We start from the raw sequence: 13,279 nt of genomic DNA, 5'->3' as shown, positions 1-13,279 counted from the left end.
CCCATCTGTCAGTCAGCAGGCTGAGTCAGAGATGCCCTGGGGTCGGGGGCCTCCTGCCAAAGGCCTGACTCACGAATGGCTGACTGGTTTCCCCGTCTCTGTCCCTCCTTGTCACAACACGCTGAGGGGGTGAGGGCTGGGGAAGCACACGAGCATCTGTGTCCTGCAGCAGTGGCACCGGGCGTCCGTCTCGGACAGGCAGATCCCCGGGTCTGGGGCCCTGGACTGCCTGCAAGCCTCACTGATGTGGGCCTCCTTCTGCTCCAGAGCCTGACACAAATCAGGCATGTGCTCGGGACAAATGTGAATGGGTGGATCCCATCCTCACTGCTGGCTGAAAATGTCCCTCTAGTCCTCCCCCACCCAGGCTGGACCCTGGCTTCCTCGATTCCACAAGACTGGAAGGTACTACGTTAATTTTTGTGCATTGGTTCAAAAGCACTTCGTCCCATCATTAGCTCTGATTTCACATTGGGTTTTTTGTTTTTGTTTTTTTTTTTAAGATTTTATTTATTTGTTCATGAGAGACACACACACAGAGAGGCAGAGACACAGGCAGGGGGAGAAGCAGGCTCCCTGCGGGGAGCCCGATGTGGGACTCCGTCCCAGGACCCTGAGTTGAAGGCAGACGCTCAACTGCTGAGCCACCCAGGCGTCCCTCACATTCTGTCTGAATGAGGAATAACTCTTGCACTTTCAAGCTAAGGAATGAGCCTCCAAGTCTACGTGCTGTGGAGCAACTCTTCAGAGAAATCTGCGTTCCTGAGGTGGGGACTGGGGCTCCAGCTGAGGCCAGCGGCCCTTGATCCAAGCCAACCCACCCCAGGGAATGGGAGGTGCTGCGGCCAGGATCTGTGCCTCTGCTCCTGGGCTGCGGAACGGGACGCTCTAGGGCTGGGGCCTCAAGATGTTGGAGTCGGGCCCACGGAGCCACAGGTATCACATTGGGGGGAGTGTGGAAGTCCAGGTGGTCCCCTGTGTCCTGCGTTTAGGGCTTGCATCAGTAAAGATGTTTGTTTACGGGCAACAGGAAACAGGACCCGCTGGCTCTCAGAGCTGCCAAGGCCAGAAGAGGCTCTGGCTTTAGGTACTGTTGGTTCCTGGGGTTTATATGGGATTACCCAGATGCTCTCTCTAGGTTTATCCCTGTGTCCTTCATTGTGTGTATCTGGCTCCATTCTGAGTGAGTGGGAGGCAGGTTGGCCAAGGACCGCCGCAGTCCACAAAATCCTAGGAGAAAGAGAACTCCCTTTCATGGATCATATGACAATCCCAAGGAAGGCTCTGGCTGCAGGCAGGGACTGGAGTGCCTGATGGCCAGTGAGGTCATGTGCCTGCCTCCCAGGGGTAGCAGTGGAGTGTGTGACTGTTGGCTTGACTATGAGTCCCTGGAGTGAGACAGGAGCTTCCCAAATGACCAGGAAGACGGTGGAAGGGTGTGCCTCCTCCAGCCCCCTCCTGGAACACCTAGCCTTGTGGGCATTTGCAGCTCTGACCCTTCCGGCTGTCATGAGGCCAATGGCTCAGGGGGATGACAGACCTGTGGGGACTTAAATGGGAGACTGTAGCAGAACTGGTGACTCAATAACAGGATTTCAAGCCATTTTGGGGCAGCAACCTCCCACAGGGAAATGTCTTTTCCCCTCCTGACCAGCAAACAAATATGCAAACCAGGTGGCACACACTTGCTGGGAACTTCCAGCCATGGGGCCAGCAGGGGCGTTTGTGTCCTCGTAACCCATTTTACCTGGGGCAGCACTCACGGATCTGGCAGGGCCAACCATGGCATGTGGAAGAAGGATGAAGGGCTGTGGGGCTCCTCGGTTTGGTTAGGATAGCACCTCTCCATCCCCACTGGATGATGTGGCTCTTCACCACCTCTGCCTCCTACCAGAACTGGCTGCCCTGGGCACTGGGCTGAGGTCAGTTTTAGGGGGCCCTTCTGGAAGCCAGCTCCCTCTTTAGGATGCCCAGGCAGCAGAGAAATCTGTTTTGAACAAGTTCACTCTTAACCTCCCACCTCCCTCCCTCAGCCCAGCTGCAAATCGCTAGCTCCTGTAGCTTCTAAACACCAGTCGCCAGATGGAATGGGGCAGCTGCTGGAGGCCTATTGTGAGAACCTCCCTAAGCTTTCTCCGGACTGAATATTCAGCCCCCAAGAGGGTCTGGTTGATGACCCTCACTCCTGCATCCAGCAAGAGAGCTTCACTCCAGGGGAGGGGGCACAGCACACCCTCCAGACAGTGCTCGCTTCCCGAACTCCTGAACCCTGCAGCTCCACACAGCGCCCCCTCCCCTGCTGGACACTGTCCTCGGCCTGCCTTCCAGATCTGAACCCCAGAGTCTTGCCTCTCCCCAGCCCACCCTTGGTTCTACGTCAGACTTCCAGGCCAGAAATAAGCCCAGAGAACCTTCTCAGCCTTGTCTGAATCCCCAAACATTTGGCTCAGGGGGGCACCGCTTGCTCCTACCCCTCCTCAGGTGACTTCCCTCGGAGCCCATGCAGGCTGCCGTCTGTGCCGGGAACCTTGGTCCTTGAGTCAGCCTCCCCGCTACTGCTTGCTGACCATGCTGCGTGTCCCTGTTTCCTCAAGGAGAACACAGCCTCTTTAGTGACCCTCAGCACTAAAATTTCCTGTGACTCATCAGTGACCCTCACAGTCTGTAAACGCTTAACACATAGGGATCTAGAGACCGTGAAGTTAAAATGTACGTGACCTTCACTTGGCCCAAGTGTCCCACTTCACAGGTGAAGCGTCTAAGGCCCAGGAAGAAAGGCTGAGTGGCCCGTGACCAGCCCCAGCTGCTTCGGGCCCCGACCACTTGACAGACCTGGCTGTTTTGTCCCTCAGGCCAGAAGCGGCCCAACTACTGCCCTTAGTACCGAGTCGGTGAATGAGCCCCCTACTCAGAAACCAGCCCCTTCCCTTGAAGGATCTAGAAAAAAATTCTCAGACCTTTTTATACATGTCAGAACAGATCCCATACCTTCTGAGAAATGTTCAATTAACAAACCTTATGTATTATTCAGGATGCTTTTAGTTGCAAGTGACAGAAATCCCACTCACACTAGCTCATGCACACGAAGGAATTTATTGCCTCATATTTAAAGCAGTCCAGGGACAAGCTGAACGTGGGCCCAGGAGATGTCGACCGGGTGCCAATCAGGCCAACTGAGGGGCTTCTTGAGACTGAGGACCCTGAGGAAGGGGTGAGGTTCCCAGCAGGGGGAAGGGCAGCTGCCTTCCCGACTCTACGGGAGGGTGGAGGAGGGGAGCGGATGTCCAGGCTCCAACGACCCCCACTGGAAAGACCTGAGTCGTAAAGCTGTTAGAACTGGAATCTTTTCTTTTCGATCTGTCACCTTGTGAAGTATTTATTACATACTGAAGAGCACGTAAGAATGTGTAGAGGTTTAAAGAATACCAATAAAGCAAATATCCTGCAACCTCCCCTCAGGATGAGCCGATGAAGTCGGCCAGGCCTGGCACCAACTCCGTGAGACTTGCCTCAGCTGCCCCCTCCTTTCTTCTCATCTTTCTCAGTTTTGAGTTTTTCTGTTTCCCTCCTTGAAATGTAACCCTAGGCAAAGTAGTATTTCGTGTTGCCTGTCATTTTGTAAATGGCATTATTCTTCTTGCACTTGCTGTTTCTGCTCCACATTATGAATTTTGAGATTCCACAAAATTATGTGGAATTGTGGCTCATTCTTTCACTACTATATAATATCTCCTTATATGTCATAAACATACCTTGATTTTATCTGTCCATTCTACAGTGGGTGAACATTTGACTGTTTCCCAGGTTTTTTTTTTTCCTACCAGAAGCAGGACTGCCATGAATGTTCTTGTGTCCCAATGAACAAATTCCAGAGTCTCTTTAGAAGTAGGCCATTGGATACATGAGTGTGAGTGTTCAACTTTACAAGACGATGACAGACCATTTCCCAAAGGTTGCTCTTCCTGTGTGGCTATTCATTCCTGTTCTGTCCCATATATTTCCATTGAGAATGTAGTTTCAGTCTATGGTCTGGAAAGCTAATTTGATGGAGATTGATGGGTTTCATGGCAGGAAAGGGGGCATTTGGTTCTTGAATGCCCTGCAATGGGAACTCATTGGGGCCTCCCAGGGGCTGCTGGAGGGGTCACAGAGACCTAAGCAAGCAAGCAAAAAGACCAACACTGTGACCTCATGGCTGGCAGGAATGGAGAAAGGAGGCCTGGGGAGTTTGCTGGCTATAATGACTGGGAGCAGGGAAAAGCCCCTACTGCCACTAGCTAGCATTCAAATATACCCACATGAAAAATGCTTCCACACAGTGAGGAAACATCTAGAACCAGACTTACCAAGCCATAGAAACTTCTGTGCTCATCATGAACAGATAGACCTCTGCACAGGAAAAGTAAAGCTAGGACACATCTCAGTCCTTCTCTTCTCCCTCCTGTAGGAATGAGATTTGAAGAGAGACCCACATGCTCTCTGGCAGAACTGACCTCAGATCTCAATACTAGGTAAACAGAGGGAAAATAACATTTATTGAAATGAGCAAGTAGTTCAAAAGAAGAGGACTATATCAGTTATCTCTTGTTGCCCAACAGATTACCCCTAAACTTAGTGGCCTAACACAAAAATAAACACTTACGATCTCTCACAATTTGTGTGGGTCAGGAATTTGAGGAAGGGATGGTGTGATGGCTCTGTCCTGGGGACTCTCATGAGGGTGGTCCTCCAATATGTCAGTTGGGCTTCTGTCATCTGAAAGCTTGACAGGTTGGGATGATCTGCTTCCTAGGTGGTTCAACTCATACAGCTGGAAAGTTGGCACCTGCTGTTGGCAGGACCTCTTATTCCTTTCCCAGGTGGACTCTTCAGGGCTGCTTGAGCATCCTCATGACAATGGTGGGCTTTATCCAGAGTGAGAGATACCAGAACACAAGGAGAAAGCCATGGTGCCTTTTAGAATCTCACCTCCAAAGTCATCTACCATCATATCTGCATAGTTGCAAGACTCCATCAGTCTCACAGGTCATCCCTGGCTCACTGTGGAGAACCCACAAGGGCAGGAATAGTAGGAGGTGGGCCTTTTGGGGGGAACGTTTTGGAGACTAGCAACCCAGGGACAACTGGAAATTGAACAGATGTTCCTCAGTGGAACAGTTACTGCAAAAAAAAAAAAAAAAAAAAAAGAGAGAAAACAAAATGAAATGAAGTATTATATCTTTATAGCTTATCTTTATCTTTATAGTTTCTACAAATTTACTTGTGTCTATGGGAAAAGAATAATCTCAATTACAAAAATTCCTTTTCATGAAAAATCACTATTATAAAAATTTAAAAGTATAAACTATGAGTAGCATGAAAGCAAACAATATTAGAAAACTAGAATAGATTAGATATTAAAATAGATAGTAGGTATCTATTAGAAAGGGACTAGAGAAGAGAGAAAACATAAGAAACAGAGAATTCGGGTGAACCAACCTTTGTATATGAGGAAGATGAAGAGAACAAATAAGGAGAAAAGAGATGCATTTGTTCACTCACTTCATTCAACATATATTTAGTGAGCCTATTATGAGCCAACCACTAATGGAGATCTTATATACTCATTTAGAGTTTCTAATTAAGATAGAGGAAGATCTCACTTATATGTACAATCTTAAAAACAAACTCAGGGAAAAAGAGATCAGATTTGTGGTTTTCAGAGGTGGGGGCAGGGGAGAGACGAAATTGGAGGAAGGTGGTCAAAAAGAGTAAATGTCTAGGTATAAATAAGTCCTGGGGATGTAATGTGCAACATGATGATTATAGTTTGCACTGCAGTGTGGTATATTTAAAAGTTGCAAAAAGAGTAGATATTAAAAGTTCTCATTACAAAAGAAAAACATTTTCTCCCTCTTTCTTGTAACTGTATGAGGTGATAGATGTTAACCAAACTTACTGTGGTAACCATTTCACACTATATGCAAATCAAGTCATTATGCTGTACACTTTAAACTTTTTAAAAATTTTTAAAAATTTTTATTTATTTATGAGAGACACACAGAGAGAGGCAGAGACACCGGCAGAGGGAGAAACAGGCCCCATGCAGGGAGCCCGTCGTGGGACTCCATCCCATGTCTCCAGGATTACACCCTGGGCTGAAGGCGGCGCTAAACCGCTGAGCCACCCGGGCTACCCTACACTTTAAACTTATACAATGTTGTATGTCAATTGTATTTCAATCAAACTGAACCAAAAAGAAATTCCAAAAGGAAAGGTTCTAATTAAAGATTTTACTAATTATTTTCTGTAATCTACTATTTCTATAATCAAAGAAATAATAGAAGAAAATTTTTCTGATGCAAAGGAAGTTGTGAGCCATCAGATTTAAGGGGCAAAATTAAAATAAAGGGACCCATTCATACTTACAGCTTTACAAAATCTCCAGTTCCAAGGATAAAATAATAACACTTTCGGTATGTAGGTAGGGTAGAAGCACAAAGGCAGAAAAAATTGGCTGGTCGCAGACTTTACTTATGTTTATGAAATTCTAAACTCCAGAAGAGAATAAGACAATTTCTGTAAAATTTTCAGAACCAACAGTTGTGAAGAATTCTGTACATAACTAAGATGTCATTCATATGTGGGTCAAAAGAAAGATATTCTTAGACACGTAAGGACTCACTTAATCTGCCTGAAAAACAATGCCTCAAAAGGTTTAGCAATCATCTGAGAAATGAGTCAAAATAAAGAACCCAAAAATGAAAAGAGTGGCACAAAAAAAAACAACTGTGAGTAATAAAGCTGTGAAAAATAATATCTAAATCATTGTTTGGAATGTGGTTATGTTTCATGGTTATGTTTTGGAACATGGCTAATTCTTTAAGGAAAAGAAGTGTAAATTCCAAATAAATAATTATTCCTATAAAAATTTAACCTGAGGGGAAAGCCAAGAAAGAAATAAAAATGCCCTAAATGTCTCATGTTAAGTGTGATTATATACATTATTTAATTCTTGAAATTGGTAGAAATTTTTTGCTTTCTAAAAATTTTTTAAATTTTTTAAATTTTTAATAAATTTATTTTTTATTGGTGTTCAGTTTGTCAACATATAGAATAACACCCAGTGCTCATTCCCTTCAAGTGTCCACCTCAGTGCCTGTCACCCAGTCACCCCCACCCCCCACCCTCCTGCCCTTCCACCACTCCCAGTTCGTTTCCCAGAGTTAGGAGTCTTTCATGTTCTTTCTCCCTTTCTGATATTTCCCACTTATTTTTTCTCCTTTCCCCTTTATTCCCTTTCACTATTTTTTATATTCCCCAAATGAATGAGACCATATAATGTTTGTCCTTCTCTGACTGACTTACTTCACTCAGCATAATACCCTCCAGTTCCATCCACGTCGAAGCAAATGGTGGGTATTCGTCGTTTCTAATGGCTGAGGAATATTCCATTGTATACATAGACCACAGCTTCTTTATCCATTCATCTTTCGAGGGACACCGAGGCTCCTTCCACAGTTTGGCTATTGTGGACGTTGCTGCTATGAACATCGGGGTGCAGGTGTCCCGGCGTTTCATTGCATCTGTATCTCTGGGGTAAATCCCCAGCAGTGCAATTGTTGGGTCGTAGGGAAGGTCTATTTTTAACTCTTTGAGGAACCTCCACACAGTTTTCCAGAGTGGCTGCACCAGTTCACATTCCCACCAACAGTGTAAGAAGGTTCCCTTTTCTCCGCATCCTCTCCAACATTTGTGGTTTCCTGCCTTGTTAATTTTCCCCATTCTCTCTGGTGTGAGGTGGTATCTCATTGTGGTTTGGATTTGTATTTCCCTGATGGCAAGTGATGTGGAGCATTTTCTCATGTGCATGTTGGCCATGTCTATGTCTTCCTCTGTGAGATTTCTGTTCAATTTTTTGCTTTAAATATTTTCTTTTATTCTGTAGGTATATAACTTTCAAATTATTATAGAAAAGGGAGTCAAGAAAAACTGATCAACTAAACAAAATTCAGAAAAAGAAAACAGCAAGAAAAGATAAAACAAATCACAAAAGAATATTGCAGGGATCCCTGGGTGGCGCAGCGGTTTGGCGCCTGCCTTTGGCCCAGGGCGCGATCCTGGAGACCCGGGATCGAATCCCACGTCGGGCTTCCGGTGCATGGAGCCTGCTTCTCCCTCTGCCTGTGTCTCTGCCTCTCTCTCTCTCCCTGTGTGACTATCATAAAAAAAAAAAAAAAAAAAGAATATTGCAAAAATAATGCCAAACATACAAGTTTCATTCAAATATGAATGTATGAAATTCTGCCATTAATAGATGAAAATTTTAACATTGTGTAAAAAAATTAAAAAAAAATCAAAGTATATTCTGTTTATCAGAAACATACAGTGTTAGAAAAGGGTGAAAAATAAATGAATGGGAAATTATTATACTCAAGAAATGCAAACAAAAAAGCAGATGTAGCAATATTAGAACTATATGAAGTAGAACTTAAAGGAAAATGTAATTAAGAGTGTTATTTTAGGGACGCCTGGGGGGCTCAGTTGGTTGAGCATCTGCCTTCAGCTCAGGTTATGATCCTAGGGTCCTGGGATCGAGTCTTGCATCGGGCTGCCTGCTCAGTGGGGAGCCTGCTTCTCCTTCTCCCTCTGCTGCTCCCCTGCTTGTGCTCTCTCTCTCTGTCAAATAAAGAAATAAAATCTTAAAAAAAGAATGTTATTTTATATTGATCAAAATGTCAATCCACAATAAAGATACATCACAAACTTTTATGAACCAAATAATATCTCGTTAAAAAACAGGAAACAAAAACTATTATAAACAAAAGAAGAAACTCACAAATCCATGGTATTAGTGAGGATTTTTTAAAAAGTATTTTATTTATTTTCAATTTGCCAACATACAGTACAACACCCAGTGCTCTTCTCATCATGTATTAGTTAGGATTTTAAACACATGAAACCCTGTATTTAACAGGTTAAGGACACTAAAAAAAGCTATAGAGAAATTGAATAACATGGCTATAGCAGTAAAGGGGGAGGTGGAGACTCCTGAGGTTTCACCCAAACAGGCAGGATCACCTCCTAAGACCCCGCTCCTTTCACAGTCTGCTGGGGAAGAAGGGGCACAAACGTTTCATCCTCAGACCAACCTCACATTTTGTTCTGGGATTAAATCACACTCTCACCTTTGGGTCTTTGTATCAACTTTTCCTTAGGTTGGAACAACCTGGCCTCTGCCCTCCACTGTCTTTACCTGACTCATCCTCACTTCATTTTCCTGAAAGCTCAAAAGTTGCCTCCTCAAAGAGGCCTTCTTTGCCTCCTCATGATGGGATTTTCCCTGCTGGCTGAGCCCCGCTCCAGGCCATCAATATTCCCTCGTCCTGCTTTATTTATTCTTTTAATTTTCTTGTCTGCACATCATTATCACTGCTTGATGTTATATTATTACATAAGCATTTGGTTTGTTCACTTTTGTATCCTCACTCCTAAAACTCCATTTGGCACAAAATACTACTGGCTCAAGAGGATAATGCATATATGAATGAAATTTTAAATACAAAAAATTTTAAACTCCAACAAACTCTTTGTGTTGCTATAAATCAGTGGTTCTGAACTGGTGGTTATTTTGGCCCCCTGGGAATGTTTGATAATGTCTGGATAAATTTTTGGTTGTCACAACTTGGTGGGGGGGGGGTACAGTAACTTGGTACTGGCTGCCAGTGAGTAAAAACTGGGGTGTTGGTAAGCATCCTACAATGCGCAGGACAGCCCCCACCACAGAGACCATCTGTCTCCAAATAATAGGGCTTAGGTTGGGAAACTGTGTTAGAGAGCCAGTACTGCCTTCTTCATTTAAGAAGATGACTTAGAGTCGTAAAAATCCTAACTATATAAGAAGGTCTTTGAAATCAGTTTTAAGTGGTTTGAGGTGACCCCTCAGGTAGGGAGGGATGAGTAGGTGGAGCATAGAGGATTTACAGGGCGGTGAAACCACTCTTTAGGACACAATAGTAGTGGATACACATTGTTGTACATTTGTCAGAACCCATGGAATGAACAACACCAAGCTCGAACCCTAAGGTAAACTTGCATAGACAGTGGGGGATGCTGATAGCTTGATAGTGGAGGAGGCTGTATGTGTGTAGTGGTGGAGGATAGATTGGAAATCTTTGTATCTTCTGCTCAGTGTTGCTGTGAACCCAAAATTCTCTAATGAATAAAGTCTATTTAAAAAAAAAAAATGAAGCAGAGTCTCACCAAGTCACATAGGTATCCTAGCTCTTTGACACTTGTAGTGGTCCTTGGATCAGATGTATCCACCTTACTTGGGAGCTTGTTAGAGATGTAGGCTCTTGACCCCATGCCAGACCTGCTCAATAGGAGCAGCTTTTTTTTTTTTTTTTAAGATTTTATTTATTCATGAGAGAGAGAGAGAGAGAGAGGGGCAGAGACACAGGCAGAGGGAGAAGCAGGCTCCACACAGGGAGCCCGACATGGGACTCGATCCTGGGACCCCAGGATCACTCTGAAGGCAGCGCTAAACCACTGAGCCACCCAAGGATGCCTGAATGGGAGCAGCTTTATGGCCCTATGGGCACTTCGTAAGCACATTTAAGTTTGAGCAGCACTGGGCTCAGACACGGGTTCTCATTCTTGTTGCTCACTGGAGTCATCTGTAGAGTTTTAAAAAACCCCATTGCCCAGGCCACAGCCCAGGACAATGAAATGAGGATCTGGGGGCTTTGGCCCAGGGATTATTCTTTTTAAAACACCTGAAGTGATTTCGATGTGCACCTGAGTTGTAAACCACTATTTGAGGGCATATGTGGACATTATAAAGGACTTAGTGATTCTTGGGCCCTTTACCCAGATCAGGGACATAAACCACTGTGGGAGGGCCAGGCTGTGGGGGTTGAGAGGATTGGTGAGGGAGGGTCCCTTTGGAGAGCGTGGGTGTGAGTGAGCCTCTGTGCAGGCCCCTGGGAGAGCTCCGTCTGCCTGGCCTGCAGTGGGGGCACACAGTCGACTGGGGTCTGGCACCTGCCTGAGAAGAGGCTGTGGTCCTCAGGTGAGGCAGCAGGGCAGAGGGACCCTCAGTTGCTTTGTTCTGCCGAGGCCTGGCCTGGGGACCCCTGTTTCTCAAGGGTCAGAGAATGAGGATTCATCAACTGGCCCAGAGAGAGCTCTTAAAAAAATCTTGCTCAAGAGGACCCTGCCAGTGACAGGGAAAATGGAATGGGGCCATGGGAGAAAATGCATTGCCCCCTTTACAAGTGCAGCCAGATAAAGTCATCTTTATTTATTTTTTTTATAATAAATTTATTTTTTATTGGTGTTCAATTTGCCAACCTACAGAATAACATCCAGTGCTCATCCCATCAAGTGCTCCCCTCAGTGCCCGTCACCCATTCAGCCCCACCCCCCGCCCTCCTCCCCTTCCACCACCCCAAGCTCGTTTCCCAGAGTTAGGAGTCTTCATGTTTTGTATCCCTTTCTGATATTTCCCAGTTATTTTTTCTCCTTTCCCCTTTATTCCCTTTCACTATTTTTTATATTCCCCAAATGAATGAGACCAAATAATGTTTGTCCTTCTCTGACTGACTTACTTCACTCAGCATAATACCCTCCAGTTCCATCCATGTCGAAGCAAATGGTGGGTATTTGTCGTTTCTAATGGCTGAGTAATATTCCATTGTATACATAAACCACAGCTTCTTTATCCATTCATCTTTCGAGGGACACCGAGGCTCCTTCCACAGTTTGGCTATTGTGGACGTTGCTGCTATGAACATCGGGGTGCAGGTGTCCCGGTGTTTCATTGCATCTGTATCTCTGGGGTAAATCCCCAGCAGTGCAATTGTTGGGTCGTAGGGAAGGTCTATTTTTAACTCTTTGAGGAACCTCCACACAGTTTTCCAAAGTGGCTGCACCAGTTCACATTCCCACCGACAGTGCAAGAGGGTTCCCCTTTCTCCACATCGTCTCCAACATTTGTGGTTTCCTGCCTTGTTAATTTTCCCCATTCTCCCTGGTGTGAGGTGGTATCTCATTGTGGTTTGGATTTGTATTTCCCTGATGGCAAGTGATGCGGAGCATTTTCTCATGTGCATGTTGGCCATGTCTATGTCTTCCTCTGTAGATTTCTGTTCAGGTCTTTTGCCCATTTCATGATTGGATTGTTTGTTTCTTTGGTGTTGAGTTTAAGAAGTTCTTTATAGATCTTGGAAACTAGCCCTTTATCTGATACGTCATTTGCAAATATCTTCTCCCATTCTGCAGGTTGTCTTTTAGTTTTGTTGACTGTATCCTTTGCTGTGCAAAAGCTTCTTATCTTGATGAAGTCCCAATAGTTCATTTTTGCTTTTGTTTCTTTTGCCTTCGTGGATGTGTCTTGCAAGAAGTTACTGTGGCCGAGTTCAAAAATGGTGTTGCCTGTGTTCTCCTCTAGGATTTTGATGGAATCTTATCTCACATTAAGATCTTTCATCCATTTTGAGTTTATCTTTGTGTATGGGGCAAGAGAGTGGTCTAGTTTCATTCTTCTGCATGTGGATGTCCAATTTTCCCAGCACCATTTATTTCTTCCAGTGGATAGTCTTTCCTCCTTTGTCGAACATTAGTTGACCATAAAGTTCAGGGTCCACTTCTGGGTTCTCTATTCTGTTCCATTGATCTATGTGTCTGTTTTTGTGCCAGTACCACACTGTCTTGAGGACCACAGCTTTGTAGCACAACTTGAAATCTGGCATTGTGATGCCCCCAGATATGGTTTTCTTTTTAAAAATTCCCCTGGCTATTCGGGGTCTTTTCTGATTCCACACAAATCTTAAAATAATTTGTTCTAACTCTCTGAAGAAAGTCCATGGTATTTTGATAGGGATTGCATTAAACGTGTAAATTGCCCTGGGTAACATTGACATTTTCACAATATTAATTCTACCAATCCATGAGCATGGGATATTTTTCCATCTCTTTGTGTCTTCCTCAATTTCTTTCAGAAGTGTTCTATAGTTTTTAGGGTATAGATCCTTTACCTCTTTGGTTAGGTTTATTCCTAGGTATCTTATGCTTTTGGGTGCAATTGTAAATGGGATTGACTCCTTAATTTCTCTTTCTTCAGTCTCATTGTTAGTGTATAGAAATGCCACTGACTTCTGGGCATTGATTTTGTATCCTGCCACACTGCCAAATTGCTGTATGAGTTCTAGCAACCTTGGGATGGATGGAGTCTTTTGGATTTTCTATGTTGAGTATCATGTCATCAGCGAAGAGGGAGAGTTTGACTTCTTCTTTG

The sequence above is a fragment of the Vulpes vulpes genome, chromosome 8 (genome assembly GCF_048418805.1).
Source record: "Vulpes vulpes isolate BD-2025 chromosome 8, VulVul3, whole genome shotgun sequence".
NCBI lineage: Eukaryota > Metazoa > Chordata > Mammalia > Carnivora > Canidae > Vulpes > Vulpes vulpes.
Note: the sequence above shows the minus strand (reverse complement) of the source record.